Genomic DNA, 16,067 nt, shown 5'->3' with positions numbered 1-16,067 from the left:
AACAAAATGAGAGATATTCTTTCTCCATGAGAAATTCAGTCAGTGCTTTCCCATTAATTTTTACTCAAAATACTATTCTAATAAAAATCTTAGCTTTCTTCAATATCTCACAAATTTAGCCAGGCTCACTGAGGGGGAACAAATAAGAAAGAGTAAACAAAATTTTGAAGAAAAATGATTAAAAAAAAAACCTTTTCTGACAATAGCTAAAATATTATAAAATTAACAATAGTTAAAAAGAGTTCAGGTCTACTACAACAATCATGAGAGGGAGCAATTAAACAGACTGATCACTGCAAACAGAAGCACCTAGTAGATGATAAATTTAACATTTCATACCAGTGGGGATAAAATGACTTTTCAAGATCGGGTATGAGGATGATAGGCTAACTCTTCAGAAAAAAAGACCCAGATGGCAATTCATCACACATGATGTATAAAAATGAATTACAGCTTGATCAAAGAGATAAATATAAAGTAAATAAAACCATTAAAATTAGAAAATGTGAACAAATATCCAACTGATTTTGGGATGGAAAGCTGTAAACTTACCTCTGGTTTCATAAAACTAAAACCAAACGAAAGTCAAAAAAAAAAAAAAGGAAAGAAAAAAGAAATGTTGAACCACATAAGATTTAAACTTATGTGACATTAATAATTACCGTGGAACAAGTTCAAAGACATAAACAAAGGGGAAAATTTGCAGCATATGACAGACAAAGCTATGGAAAAATATAAGCATATCTATAGTAGTAATATGAGCAAAAACCATTGACAGATAATTCTAGGAGAAATTCAAATGACCATAAAAATAATATATATATTCAACCTTATAGGTAATCAAATGAAAATATATTGAGATATAATTTTGACTATCAATCCCACAAAAATTGTTAAAAACTAAGATATACTCAATTCTTATGGGAATGTTTTGATAGAATTATGGAGATTTTTATTTTATTCTCTAAGTAGTTTTACATATTCATGTTTTCAACAATGAGGAAGATGTTACTGGAATAAAACCACATTTTTATATATTGGAATCATCTGTAAAGTGAGTAGTGTGAAAGAAAATGCATTTTAGTTTTAAGTATAAGGTCTGCAATTAATTTTTGTTTTAAACCTAATAATGAAAATTACAAAATGCATCTTAAAAATGAATCGAGAGGAAGATGCAATTAAAAAAAAAATACTTTAGGGTTGAAGGGCAACATATTCTATAGTTGAAAGATGACTGGATCACATTGAAATATGCTTTGTACCTTGGTTCTACCATTTAGGAGTCCCAAGCTATAGGACAAACCATTTAGTCTCTGGGAATCCCTTCCCTCTCCTATAAAATTGGGATAATCATTTGTGTCTGGATGTTAAGATAACATGAAATAATACATTTGAATGTAACTGTGAAAACTATCAAACAGTTCTTATTCTCATGCCATTATGGTTGTAGTCATGGTATTACGTACATGTATTTCTAACTGTCAGTTATTCTATTTACTCAAGTAGTTTGCTTCCAGGGCAGGGGTATTCCTGCTACTCTTCATTTAATGAGGTCCAATACCACTTTTGTGTGCTATAAATAATCATAAATGTATTCACTCAGAAAGTACTTCCTTCCTGTTTCAGTACAAATTCTACACATTCATATCAAATTAGCTGTTTCTCTGAGAAAACAAGTATTCCAACATATGAGACTGGTTTTAAAGTAACCTTTTTTAGCCACTGCTAAATTACTATCTAGAATCACTATCTATAATTTTAGAATGGTGTGATGCATTAATATACTTTTTTAATTAAAGTTTATTGGGGTGACAATTGTTAGTAAAGTTACATAGATTTCAGGTGTACTAGGCTGTATTACCTTATCTATAAATCCCACTGTGTGTTCACCACCCAGAGTCTGTTCTCCTTCCATCACCATATATTTGATCCCCTTTACCCTCATCTACCACCCCCTTCTCAATATACTTTTTTAAAAAGCTCAGTCTTGATAGATTTTCTCCACTTAGGTCCCGAGGTAGCAATGATGTTTAATAAAGGGTTGCAATTGCTCTTAGTAAGAGCGTATCGTATAACCAGGAGGATAAGCATAGAAAGGCAACTTGCATAGATTTGAGCTAAATCTTGGTAAATTTCTTAAGGACAAAAATGACATTTGTCGGGATTTTAACTCATTCATTTGAAAGCTCTTTCCATGATAATGGCTATGAAGGGAAGAATATTAGTTTCTCTCTTCTTCCTTCTACGACTAATGGTGACTGATTGAACCTAATCAGGAAAGGGGGGAAGAAAGATCCACAGATGAATTTAAGAGAAAATGGTTTTATGAGCATTTGAAATTCAGGCTCTTTTTCTGAAAACAGAAAAGCTCCAAATCATACAGACTAGACTTTGATTATGAAAGGTAAGAACAGAGAGCTTCAGTGCTTTCATTTCAATTAGAATTATGAAGATTGAAGGGTCCTTGCCTTGTCAAACACAGCTGCCAAGATTCCAAAGGACAGCTAAAAGATGCCTTGAATTATTGTTGTGTGTTACAGTGGCTGCATTGAAAAATATGCAGACAAAATATTGAAATGGCCACGTTCCACATCTGGAACTCATTATTTCAAATGTTATTTAACAAGAAGGCATGGAAATATGCAACTAACTATTCATTGTTACTTGTATCACATAACCAAAAGCCACCCTTGCTTGTAAGCATGAGCCAAATTAGTCGTTTCCGGAACTTATCTTAGCTCTTAACGCAATAGTCAGGAATCTTGCTTGCTAGGGTTATTAGAAAACAAAATCATACTTTATATACTTTTCAAAATATTACAAATGCCTCAGAATCAAAGTGTTATAAGACCAAAACATAATTATAAAACTAGAGATTTTGATGGTTAGATATTTGCACATAACTTTGACTATTTTAATGTATACATTAGCTTCCACGGACACAAAACATCTATCTCTAAGAAGAGTTTATTTGATTAATTCCCACTATGAGTTAATACACTGATATATATTAATTGCAAGATAGGGAAATAACACAAAAATTGAGGAAAGACTGAAGTTGAACTGGAACAAAAGACTTCTGTATCTTGGATAAAGTTGAAAGTTAAACATTTGCAAAAGATGAATGAGTATGAATAACTCTTGATTTAATTGAAATACTTTTGTTCAATATTAGTTGACATTGTTCTAGAATAGATGAAAGATTGATATAAAGGAAATGGACCATATATTGACCATTTCAAAAAAAATAGAAATGACTACAGCAATGTCAATTTATGTTGCATAAAAAATAAAAGAATTGAATACTAAGGTGCGTTATTGAGTGAGGTTTATCGTTTTCTTCCCTTGAGGTTTTATTACATAAGAAAAGCAGCTATCCGTCTTAGGGATTGTGAGTACAGAAGATTAAGTTAGGAAGCTTCTCTGATCTTTTTGGCCTTTTCCTTTTATGGAAACAGTTTGAAAGAGTAAAATGCCACAGAAAGAGCCACTAATGAATAGAGAAAAATAAGTTTTTGAAATGATTTTTAGAAAATCACTCCCACCCAAGGCTATTTGTGAAGTGTTCAGATCCACGGCTTGTTTGCAGGTGCTTTTTACCCCAGGCAAACCCAGAGTCAGAACACTTTCCGTTTCATGCCCCTTGGACCTGTGGTTCATTCATTCTGGGGAAACAGAGATGAAATAGACTAAACTCCTGCCTCCAAAGACTTACCCATCCAGCTGGAATGGGTAAGGAAATAAATAAAATAAATGGAAATAAATAAAATGCAAGCAAATAAATAAAATAAATGGAAATAAATAAAATGCAAGCAGCATAGGGCACGTGGCATGGAAGCTTGCAAAAGACTCCTGAGTAGTGTACAGGAGTGGGTTGTTTTTTGGTTAAGGAAGGGGGTCTGGAAAGGAAAACAAATAAATCTGAATTTTGGCAGAGGACTAAGAATTTGCCAGGTAGAAAGGGGAACATTAAGAGCTAAGTGAAGAACAGAGGAGCATCTCATGTGTCAGGTAAGTATAAATAGTTCCCTGTTGTTGAAGCATAGCCGGGAGACGGAGTGGCAGGGAGTAAGTTGGAGCAGAAATCCAGACAAATGAGGCCTGGAAGGGTGAGCTGCATGGCTTGGCTTGTTCCCAGAAGGAAAGAGGCAGCCGCCAAAAGATTTTAAGCATGGGACAGAACTAATCTCTAAAATTAATTTGGTGACAGTATGGGCCAAATTCATGGGGGCAAGGCTAGGTCCAGAGAGATGAGGTTAAAGGTATTTTTAAAAGTCTAGGCCAGGCATACTGAGTTAAAGCAAGTTAATGGATGATCAGGAAAATAGAATCAAGAGACCCATCAGGGAGTAGACTGACTGAATTTGGCTGTGTCTGGAGAAAAAGTTTAGAAAGGAATTTGGGAGTTTCTCTGATGGGATATGGAATGTAAGAGGCTTAAATATTTAGGGGAGAAAGAAGATGAGTTTAATTATGAACCTGTTGACTGTGACTGGAGATGTCCATGTGGTCCTTTCGAGGGCCTGTAGCTTTAATGGAGAGGTTTGGGCTACATATGCAGAAGAGAAGGGAATTTTCCCAAGTCCAAGTCCCACTGGTGCTATTCAACATGGCTCTACTTGTACTAGGTCATGGCATTAAAAAACCTCTGTATCACATAATAAGGAGTTTACTCCCGTTTCTTTCTCTTTGGATTAACTCCTTCAGAAAGTTTCTGTTTGAGGAAAACTTGTTTTTAACTTTTGCTATCTCTCTTAGAAGCCAAAGGAAGGTCAGCCTCACGTTCAAGGCTATTTAGCAAGCAATAAACATCTGATTAAAATTTAATAATCACTATTTTTTCTATATTCCTTTTTGTATCATTGCCTCTTGTTTGTGGCAGTGATATTGATTTTAAATTAACAGCAGTGATAAAATTTTATTTTTATTTATTTACATTTAAAAATGTGGTTAAATTTAAAGAGAAATTATGTAAAAAATAATAATGTGGTATGAAGCTGTGGAAAAAATCATGAAGGTAGTATATATTGAGACTTGGATACAACAAAAGAGGACCATTCATGGGAGATATCAGAACTGAGATTCATCCTTATATTTGGAATAACTAGGATCTATCATCTCATTTGGAGGTAACTGAAACCACACTAGCTGTTGAAATTATTTTATAAGAAGTTCTAGGAAGGATTCCTAATCCCCATAGGTGAGCTTCAATGACTCTGTTAATTGACAAAAATTATATGCAATTATATGTATATATTTGTACCTATGTGCATTTTTTGGGGTGGGGAGAGATACCATGGTTGTTTTTTGTTTGGTTGGTTTTGGTTTTTGATTCTCAAAAAGATCTTTGACCAAAAGAGAATAAGCAAAATGGAGTGCATGGAGAAGAGAGCTAAGGATGGTCTGTGGAAGAGAATCACCAAATGAATGGAGAAGTAAAGTTTAAAGATATAGGAAGTGGACCAATAGATTGCCATCACTGATTTTCTTTAAGAGGAAGAAAGGCATCTTTGAGTCTAACGTAAGAGACAGATGACGTTAGTGGTTAATGGTAAACTTTGTCAAATGCTCCTACATAGGTCAGAGAGCTAAGGTTTCAATGACCAGTAATCTCTGGTTTAATAATATGATAACTGTTGCCAGAACAGTTTCATGGGGTGATGGGTGTGGAAGCCAGACTGTGGTGGGAGAGGAGTTAAGGGGAGGGGAGGAGATAATGACAAGAAATAAAATTAGTTTCTTTTTTTTTTTTTCTAGAAGCTAGCTGAGAACAGGAGGAATGAATAGGAGAGTAGCTACAGGGGTAGTTCAGGCTCTCCCTATAAAGCCACGAGAGGCTTTTCTGTTTGCTTGTTTTGGGGATGGATGTGATATAATCTTAATAATAAACTTAAATGATGGAGTTGTTAAATAAAGAAAAGATTCAAGTTGCACGTGATGAAAAGTTTCTGAGCAAAGTTCAGATTGGAGAGGGGCAGTTGTGGAATCCCGATTAAGAGAGGGAGGTCGGTTTGACTATAGCATTGGAGGGAAGGAAAGTAGCTGAGCAGGCAAATATCTAAGAGTTAGAACTGGTGAGGGAGCTTCACTCCTAGGAGTCTCTGAATTCCCAGCAAAGAAGAATCCTCCTGAGAATGAAGGAGGCCACCGGCAGAGACGGAATTTCTTCTGAGAAGTGTGGCGAGCTGCGCTCTGGCTGCTGGGGAAATCCAGTGGTCAGACAAGATTTAATGAGAGGTTGAGGGTCCGATGACATTAGAACTATGACTTTACGTATCACCAATTGGAATAGTTTATACAGATGTTTTTAAAAATAGTTGATACAGGCAGCACTTAGCTTTAGGAATGTAGGAGGCTGACAAAAGGATTGATCCAAATCTGAGGTCTTCAGGAAAAGGCACTGAGTGTCTAGTCTTGCTAGTTCCCTGCCTCACTAGTACCTGAAGGCCATACCCGACCACTGATTAAAGGACTGTGCTCCTGTAGTTGTCTTCTTTATTTTTTATCATCCCCTTTTCCTTACTTTTTTTCCTTACTTAATATTCTTTGAAGATCTTCATATTAGTACATAGAAAGCTGCCTTGATAATTTTAACAATTGGATAGTATTCCATTGAATAGATGTACATAGTTTATTTTGCTTGTTTTCTATTTTCAGGTATTTGCTATCAATTGTTTACTTATAAAAAAAAACTGCAGGGAATAACTTTGAACATATAGTATTTTCCCTAAGTGCAACTATATCTGTAAGATAAATTCCTAGGATTCGAATCATTAGGTTATCAGTCTTAGTTCAATCCTTATCGATCGATCTTTTGTCACTACCATTTCAACTGCAATAGCTCTTATCAAGGTCAAATAAAATTCCAAGGTAATTCTTTGTCCTCATATAATTTAACTCTTTCTTAGCATTGACCATGAATGGCCATCACTTCCTCCTTCTTAAAACAGTTTCTTCTTTTGATGTCCCATGACATCACATACTTCTGGATTTTTCTCCTATTTCACTGACTGCTCTATCTCAGTTTGCTTTTCTGGCTCCTAATTTTTTTCAGTGTTCATATTTTGGATGGTTCTAGATCAGGTTTTCTCAGCCTGATCCTTTACATACAGTCTCTCCTTAAATCATTTCATGAAGTCCCATTGTTCTAAATACTATTTATACACTGATGACTCACACACTTTTATCTCCAACTCTTACTTTTCCTCCAAGCTCTGTCCCAAGTACCCTTGTGATGCCTGCACATGAATGTCTGATAGGCTGCTCAAAGCTTAATTGCTTCTCCTCAATCTTTCCATATTAGTCAATGGCATCTGCATTCTTCCAGTTGCTCTTGTCATAAATCTAGGCTTGAGTCTTGATTCCTTTCCTTCTATCAGCAAGCACAACTAGTCCATTATCATGTCTTGTCACCTCTACCTCTAACCAAATCCAGAATTTGGCCACTTCTCACCATCTCTTCTGCTACTGCTCTAGTTAAAGACAAGGCTAGAAACCTCTTTGTTTACCCTCTTGTCTTTCAACAGATCATCTTGACACAATAGCAAGAGGATACTGGTTAAACAGTTTCCCACTAGAAATGCTTTAATAATTTCCCACCATACATAGAAGAAAATAGAAACTCTGTACCATGGGGTTAAAAGGCCACCCATAACTTCTGAGAGAAGGAAACATCACCAAGGAATTGGAAAAATTATCAGATCAATACAGTTCTCCCTCCTTAATACTCATGTAAACTCATTGATAAATTTTTTGCCTAGTTCTAGGCAAAAATTCCTAGTCTCTGAAACACATGTCCTTGTACCTTTTTCAAGTGGAAGTAATAAATTTTGTTACAGATGGCAATTCTGAATTTCCCTACTGTACTTCATGAGTCTTTCACTTTTAGAGCAGAAATTAGTGTTAGCTGTTTAATTTAAGGCTGAGGGAATGGGAATGCAAGATTTCTCTCTGTGGGACACAGGAGCTGTGGCTCTATCAGATCACTACAGATACTTCCCTAGGGATCTCATGACTCCATCACCCAGGAATTATCAGTGCTTTCAGTTAACAGCCATCAGGAAGCAACGCACTGCATTTTGTTTGCTCTGCCTCACACAACATAACTCCCACCTTTTAAATTAATATTAAAAAAAGAGAATCCTGCCAAGGCCTTTTAGATATTACCATGTCCATGTTGTTTTACATTAGCCATTTTTACTAATAGTCTAGACATTGCCCTTTAAAAATCGTTGAAATGATTTCAGTAATAATTAATCAAATTCAAAAGGACCACATTTACTAGATAAGAAAATTCAAACACTCCTCTTGTTTCCAATTAAGAATTAAGTTATAGTTTTTGCAAGTCTTTGAAAAGAGATGTGCACCCAATTTTAAATTAAAAACAAAAAATTTCCTAAGAAAGGTGTGTTATACTATTTTTGTTAGCAGCTTTATGGTAGTCTTTTGCCTAAGAACTTTATAAAACTAGTTAAGCGATACCTTTTTTTTTTATTTAAAACAATGAAAAATCTGCCTTTAAAAATGTATTATTGCTCAATCCCAGCCAGTTATAAAATTTGTCTAATGAGGCAAAGTAGCAAAAATTGCATTATTCTTTCAGTCTTCATTCCAACAGAGATCTTTATATACTGTTGAAAGAGAACGACCCCTTGATACCCACCTTGAGCTCATTAGCTCCATAATAAGCTTCAGTGGATGAGAAATGACAAATGATTTATACTGAGCAAAGGAGGTGTGGGAATACACACGAAAATTTCTTGGACAGAAGAAGTAAGGTAAGGTATTTTTTTTCATATTTGGGAACTCCTAAGCTAATACCAGACAAGTATAGTATTTGTTCTAAACACATCTGAGTTTAAACAACAATCTACCCAAAACACAGAAAACCACTTCTCATTGGAAACAGGGAATAATTAACTTTCATTGTCAAGACGGACCTTGACGGAGATTTGAAGGAGGTGAAAAGGAGCAAGAACTACACTTCCCTTGGAGGAGACACAAAGTGATGATGGTTGAACCTACTTATGAGTTTAGAGAGGAAAAAGGAAGGAAGGAGGAACAGCAGTTGCAAGCCAGCCTGGAGGGATGGCAGAGTCTCCCTCAGGCTTCCTTTGTTGACATTCCGTTCATCAGTGAACCGTCAGCCAGCTCAGAGTCCGGTCCCCCTCCCTCCACAAACACAGAAACAAATGGGGCGACTCAGATTTAAGGATCATGACAGAGTTGGTCACCAAATCAGATTTCAAAGATTTGTATATAATTGGAACCGGAATGAAACCCATTCTGAATTTGTTTCATTTTTCTGGCTGATAACATAGATATTCCAGAAAAACTGAATGTGTGTATTGGGGGGCGGGGGGGGGGAACATGCGAGCTCTCTGCTTATGGTATCTTAAATGTTCACTTCAATCAGTATAAGTATATTACAATCATCAAGGTGCCTGGGATGTACTTTACATACAGAAAACGAAATCCTCTCAAGGTTTTCTTCCAAAGTGCGTGGCAGCGCGCCTTCTGTTCCCATCCAGTGTTCTATCAAGGGCCACCTCTAAGTGTACATGGAATTAACCCCAAACCCAAATCCAGCATTTGGGGCCCCGAAAATGCTAATAATATGTATATCCCCTGATCTCCTCCATTTCATTCCTTAACTTTCTGGGGACATAATTGCGGCTCTCCCGGGCCCCTTTGGGGACGGGAACCCTGACCATGAACCGTCCCTGGGGTCCTATTTCCTCCTTTGCTCAACCCCCTTCAAACAGGAAGGTGCCTTCCTCGGTTGGGAAGGACCTGCAGTGGTAACCCAGGCACGTTGCGGCCGCCGGGTGCAACCTCTCTCCTGCCCTTGTACCACAGTGGTTGAATCCGCGGGAAACCAAGTTAGAAAACTGCAACCTTTTCCCGAGCTCCTCATTTATTTTACCATTTTCGACTGAATCCTTCCCAGATTCCACCGAGGGATGGATTCGAAGACTCTCCAGTCTTTCCAGTGCTGATTTCTAGCCGGCGCCCTGTCTCTTCCTACCCCCGAGATCCCTCCAATCGGGAGCGCCCGGAGCCTGCGCTCTCAGTGGGGAGTCACGGGCTCCGACCGCCACCCCTCGCCCTGGAGCCAGGCCGGGCCCCTCCCTCCCTCGCAGCTGGCCCACCTGCTCCGCTCAGGACCACACCTGCTCCCCGCAACTGCGCTCCCGGGGGGCAGAGGTTGCGCACCGAATGGGGAAGGGCAATTTTTGAATTCCAGCAGGGCTCATTCGCCCCAAAGTGTCGAAAAGAACTTAGGCTCCAGCCCCACAGGCCTCTCCTTCCCGCCCAGAGCACACACTGCCCGGGGCTCCCCGGCTCCGGTTCCCACCGGGGCGCCTGCCGCGGGCGCTGCGCGCTCTCCCTCGCTGGTCGCGGAGACTCACACTCACCACGAGCGCTACCGCGCAGCGGTCCGGAGCGGCAAAGGTGACCCCCAGGCCGGGGGCTGCGATCGGGGGCGCCGGCCGCGGCGGGGCGGAGAGGGGCGCGTCCCGGAGCTCCCCGGCCGCCGAGCTGGCGTTGCGCTGCGGACCTCCGGCGCGGAGGCCGGGCGGGTCCCGAGCACCGGCGGGCGGGCAGAGGCCCGGGGCTCGCCAGCACCCCTAATGCTCTTCTCTTGCTGCCTTCATCGCTTCCTTTCTTGTGCACCCCTTTCTCATCTTGCTTCCCCCACTTTTCCCCCTTCTCCTTCTTCTCTCAGCCGTCTGCTCCCTGCCTTCCACGGATGCGTGGAGGACGGGGGAGGGAAAAAGTCCCGTCTCTTTAATTTGAGTGATACCTTGGAGATTATCTGTTCATGGAATCTAGAAATGACGCGAACAACCTTTCTGAAACGCATCTAAAATAAAACGACTTCAAGTCTTCTTTTCCATTTTTGTTATAGTATCTCTCCTTCCCAGTGGCTCCTTGTATCTGGTTGGGTGGCTGAGAATGAAGTGAGGTCAGATAAGGAAAGCAGAGAGGGAATTAGAGACAGCAGTCTTAGGAAGAGGGGTTGAGAACCAGACATTGAGTGGGCCCAGAGATCTGTTTACTCACAATTTCACAAAGCACGCATTTCCCGGAAAATAATTGGGGTTCGGGGTGCGTGACGAGAGACAGGCAGGGTAATGGGACAGGGAATAGTCAAGGCTCTATTCTAAGGTATCCATTATGCCTTAGAATACATCTCTCCTGTTTTGACCTGGACTTGACCTTGAGAAAATACTTGATCTTTTCCTGTTTCTGGCCTTAGGTCTCCCCCCACTCCTTTCCCCCCCAGACTAACGTTTCATAGCCGACTAGACAGAATCCCTTCAGCTGTAGCCTACCAGGAACTCCCCAAACCTGTTTTCACAGACCCTGGAAACTTTGGTGCTTCTTGGAAGGTGGCAGTTTTCCAGCACTAGAACAGGTCTCCAATGCTGGGAGGAGTGAAACAGATTGTTTTGTACAGAGCACCACTTCCACAGCCCCTCTGTGGAAGGGCACAGGTTGCCCCTCTCAGGATGGTTGCACCCTGGGCCTGACTGCTGTGTATCCCTTTTCCCAGAAAACAACTCATGTCACTGAAAATCCTTTCTGCTCTCCCACCTCCCAATACTTTCTGTCATCCAAAGACAATCTTATATAAATCTTACGTGTGGACTAAACCTGCATGTTCCAGCCCATGATTCTTCTGTTGGTGAGGTTCTCTTTGTTCTCTGGCATATATTTACATGACACACGTATATAAAACACTAAACATAATGCTTGGCACTTAGTTCTCAAGAAATGTTAGCTGAATTACTATCAGTAATGACTTCAGATTATCATTAACATTTATTTCATGTTTTTTATTCTCTCATTATTCTTTTTTTTATTAAAGTTTGTTGGGGTGACAATTATTAGTAGAGTTACATAGATTTCAGATTCACAGTATTCTTAAACCTCGATTTCCTATGCCATGATTTGCAGTTCCAGCCCTTGTCCCTTATAAATAACTATATGGTTATGACTACTCATTTAGGAAAGAATAATAAAAATAAACCGAGAGGATTTATAAGTTTCCTAGTAGAATACAGTAATTTCCCTAGAAGATATGATATTGACCACCTTGATTTTACACTTGTACTCAGAGTAATTTGTAACAAATCTTGTAGATGACAGCCATGGAGAGAGTCCAAGATTACACCACCTCAACAAGCAGTTAGGAATGTATCCACTTTCTACACAGGGGGATGTTTCCTGACACCATGTTTGGACTTGGGCAATTGGAGTTAACAATTCTATAGTACATCTGATCTGAGGAATAAAGCATATTAAGTGAAGATATGGCAAGACCTTACCTATGATACAAAAGGGATCTAAGGTTTCAGATATTTCGGCTATTGCTACTGCAGCAAACAAATTTGCTTAGGTGAAATGCACTTGCATGCTGTATCAGGACATTGTGCCCTCGAGATATTCCGTTTGCTATTCAGTACACAGATCCTTAACCCGCTCAGGACCACACAGTCAAAGCACTCAGCATGGGTTACTCTAAGTGGAGGATGAACAACTAAGCTGCTTCTTTAGATATCTTACTACATTTTAGAAACCTGAATCTCAGTGAGAAAGAGACCAGAATCTCAGTGAGTGTTTAAGCTCACAGCTTTTAAGTCATTTAGAATGAATTAAATCATCACAGACAAGTTCTTTTTGCTAGATGGAAGGTCTAGGAAGTGTCAATGCTGAAAGGTCTTGCTTTTAATCTTAAATATGTGGGGGCACATGTATTTATAGGCAAGGCACTAATAGTCTATCTCTTGAGCTTTTGCCAGAAAGGAGATTTTCATTCAGGACATATTGCACTATTTTGATACTATTGATCTCAGTTTAAGACTAAGTTAAAATTCCCTTGTTTTTTTTCCAGTAATGCTGACTATATCATTAAGATAACTCTAAAAAATAGCCACAAAGTGTAAAATTAAGGAAAAAGCTGAGAACTTGTATAAGGATGTTAGTGTAGACAGAATTAACACAACCAGTGCAGTCCTAAATCATGTAACCTTGCCTTAGTGGCTGATGTTTTCCTTGCGTTATTAGGCTGACTACAGAAGATTAACCTGACGTCATAAACATCACAAGCAAGATCCACTGACTCATTCCATGACATCAAAAGTTCACTTTTTAACAGCATTATTTTATGACTGTTACCAGAGAGTGGGCCCTCCTCAGCGTGGTGTCCAGGTTTTTGGCATCGCGAATGAAGAATTAAATGAGATAGCAAGGTAAAGTCGTGAAAAAGCAGTTTACTAGAAGAGATAGTATACAGAAGTACCTCGGTTTTCTAATGCCTCCGTTGATGAACATTTCGGTTTAATGTTCGTCATAAACTCGGAAGTAAATACTTCAGTTTTCAAACATGCTTCAGAAGTCAAACATGTCACACAGCTTCAGCTGAGTGCAAGATCCTGAGGCCTAGCTGTCCGCTGTTTTCGAACGTTTCAGAACTTGAATGGTCTTCCGGAATGGATTACGTTCGAAAACCAAGATACCACTGTACTTCAAGGAAATAGGAGTTGATCTGAACAGTGAGACTGGCTCAAGGGCCCAAGGTGACATTATTGGGAGAAAAAGTACACTCCAAAGGGTTTGGAGAAGACCCCAAGCAAAGGCAAGGCTCAAGAGGCTCAAAAAAGGCCTGACTGGCGAGGACTTGGTGTTTTTATCTCCTTTTTCCTCTAGAGTGGGCTGCTTCTTTCCAGGAGTGGGACCACTTGACTAACATCTGTGATTGACAAGAGTCTGTTATTACCTCATATTTTTAAACTGCGCATGCTCCTTCCCAGAATTCAGTCTGTTGTAATGATATTAATGAACTTCCGGCATATGTATGTATGACATTATAATGATGGTATAATGAGGCCCAGGTGAAGTGAAGGTCCTTGTGGCCTTTACTGAGCAGGTGTGAATGACCGGTTTAATCTAGTTGGGTATTTTGTACTCATTTGTTCCTCATAGGGGTAGATAATTATAGTGGGGAAGGGAAGTTCTGGGTGGAGAGGTGAGGTCTTTTGGGTGGTAATGCAGAGACCCAATATCTATTTCTAACTGCCTGCCTTGCTTTTCCCTTGAGAGAGGTGATCCCCATAAAATCTCCATGGGAAGTTGAGAGAGAGGAGGTCTGCTCTTCTGTATCTGCTTCCTGCTGGGCAGGAGCCGATACCTATCTATTGGGGATTCATGGAACTCTCGCTCTATCTGATCTTAGATGAGAGGAAGGGGTCTCGAGATCTGCCTGGAAGACCGTGTTGACTTCTTTGGTTGTGACTGGCAATCTTGCTGGGGTATCCTCTGTATCCCCAAGGCCCCTAAATGAGGAAAAATAGATTTTAATTAATAAATCGTTAGCTCTATAGAGCCTGTGACCATTCAAACAGTCATTTAGGTGGCCTCAAATGTCCATGAGCCGGGCCCAGAATGGTTTGGAAAGAACATTAGGCTTCAATAATTACAATCAACAAGTATACTGGCCTGGAGGAATGTTAAAACCTATTTGGATTTCACCGGATAGATACCTAGGAGTGAAATTGCTGGATCATACAATATGGATGGATCTATTTCACTTATGCTAAGTGAATAAGTCAGACAGAGAAAGACAAATACCATATGATCTCATTTATATGTGGAATCTAAAGAAAAGAATAAATGAATGAACTAATCAGAAGCAGTCTCAGAGACATAGAGGGAAAACTGAGGGTTGCTAGATGGGAGGAGGGCCAGGGATGAGGAAGAAGGTGAAGGGATTAGAACGCACTATCAGTAACCACAAGATTGCTATGGGGATACAAAGACAGTTTGGGGAATTTAATCAAAAATGTTGTAAAGATTTTATAGGGTATCAGATAGACACTTGTCTCATTAGGGAGACCACTTCAGGAATGATGTAGATGCCTGATCACTGCACTGTACACCTGAAGCTGAAGCTGAACAATAATGAATGTCAACTACAATTTTATATATGTGTGTGTGTGTGTGTGTGTGTGTGTGTGTGTGTGTGTGTGTGTGTGTATCTTTACAAGAAATGGAGTACAGTATTAGGAATAGAGACAGTGGAAATGTAATGGCTGTATGTGATGTCAGAGGGGTAGTACTTTGGCTGAGGGGAGTTATCACTGTGTGAAGGATATAAATGATAAATGTCTAACTATTACATTGTTTTGTGCACTTGAAACTAATTTTAAAAAGTTAAAAAAAAGAAACAACAAAAAAAACCTATTTGGTCTCTGGGATGGTATTATCCAAGAATTAGGTCCAGAATGGCTTGGGGGATGTTTGAAAGTCACAGGCTTTTAAGTAGCTATCTGAAGCAGAGGTGAGAGACATTCTGTGATTCAGGCTAGGAGCAATCTTTAGGATTTAGGAACTGATTGCAAGAGTAATCAAAACCAGGGGAAAATTTCTATAGTGGGGTGGCTCTCCCATATAAGTACCCTTTTCTTCTATTTTGGAAAAAATACTACAGAGTAAAATGAAAACTGATGATCAAATAAACAGCCTCTCCCTAAGTTTATAATAAAACCTTTCATTTTTTGGTAATAATTCAGACTGATTTTATGCATTCATTAAATTCATCAGGTAATTTGCTTAGATCTGTTGGAAGTCAAGTAGAAAGCTACGAAGAAGTTGAATAAGTATAATTTACTAATTTTATAATATGCAGGGGGAGACTGGATTGGGAAATAATCCCTATCATATAATAATGTTTATTTTCTTGTAAGTAGAAAATATGCCTAGGCAACTCTGAGAGAATATTCTCATGTCTAAAATACTGACAGAAAAACTGGGTTCCTTAAAATGCTTTTTCATAAACTTAGAGAGACGTTGCTTATTTAATTGCTTTACTATCCATTGTGAGTTTTAAGTTTACTCTGCAATACTTTTTCCAAAATAGAAAAAAAGAAGTACTTAAAATAATGCTCCTAAAAAGTGACCTTTTGATGTGATTTACATTGGCTCTTTTACATAAATCATTAAAATTCCCATTCTAGTTAGCTAAATTTATGAGTCATTTTCAAAAACACGTAGAATATGAT

At 39.0% G+C, this 16,067-nt stretch overlaps 1 protein-coding gene across 1 annotated transcript in view; it reads right to left on the bottom strand.

Moving 5' to 3' along the window:
- HTR1F (5-hydroxytryptamine receptor 1F) overlaps positions 1–10,491 on the bottom strand; it is a gene marked incomplete at its 3' end in the record, with an annotated part of 121,016 nt that extends 110,525 nt beyond the window's left edge. The window contains exon 1 of the mRNA XM_081075422.1: positions 10,419–10,491. The remainder of the gene's footprint in view (positions 1–10,418) is intronic.
- Between the last annotated feature and the right edge of the window lie 5,576 nt (positions 10,492–16,067).

Source organism: Rhinolophus hipposideros, assembly GCF_964194185.1.
Source record: "Rhinolophus hipposideros genome assembly, chromosome: 2".
NCBI classification, from domain to species: Eukaryota; Metazoa; Chordata; class Mammalia; order Chiroptera; family Rhinolophidae; genus Rhinolophus; species Rhinolophus hipposideros.
This window is presented reverse-complemented; position numbering and strand designations above follow the sequence as displayed.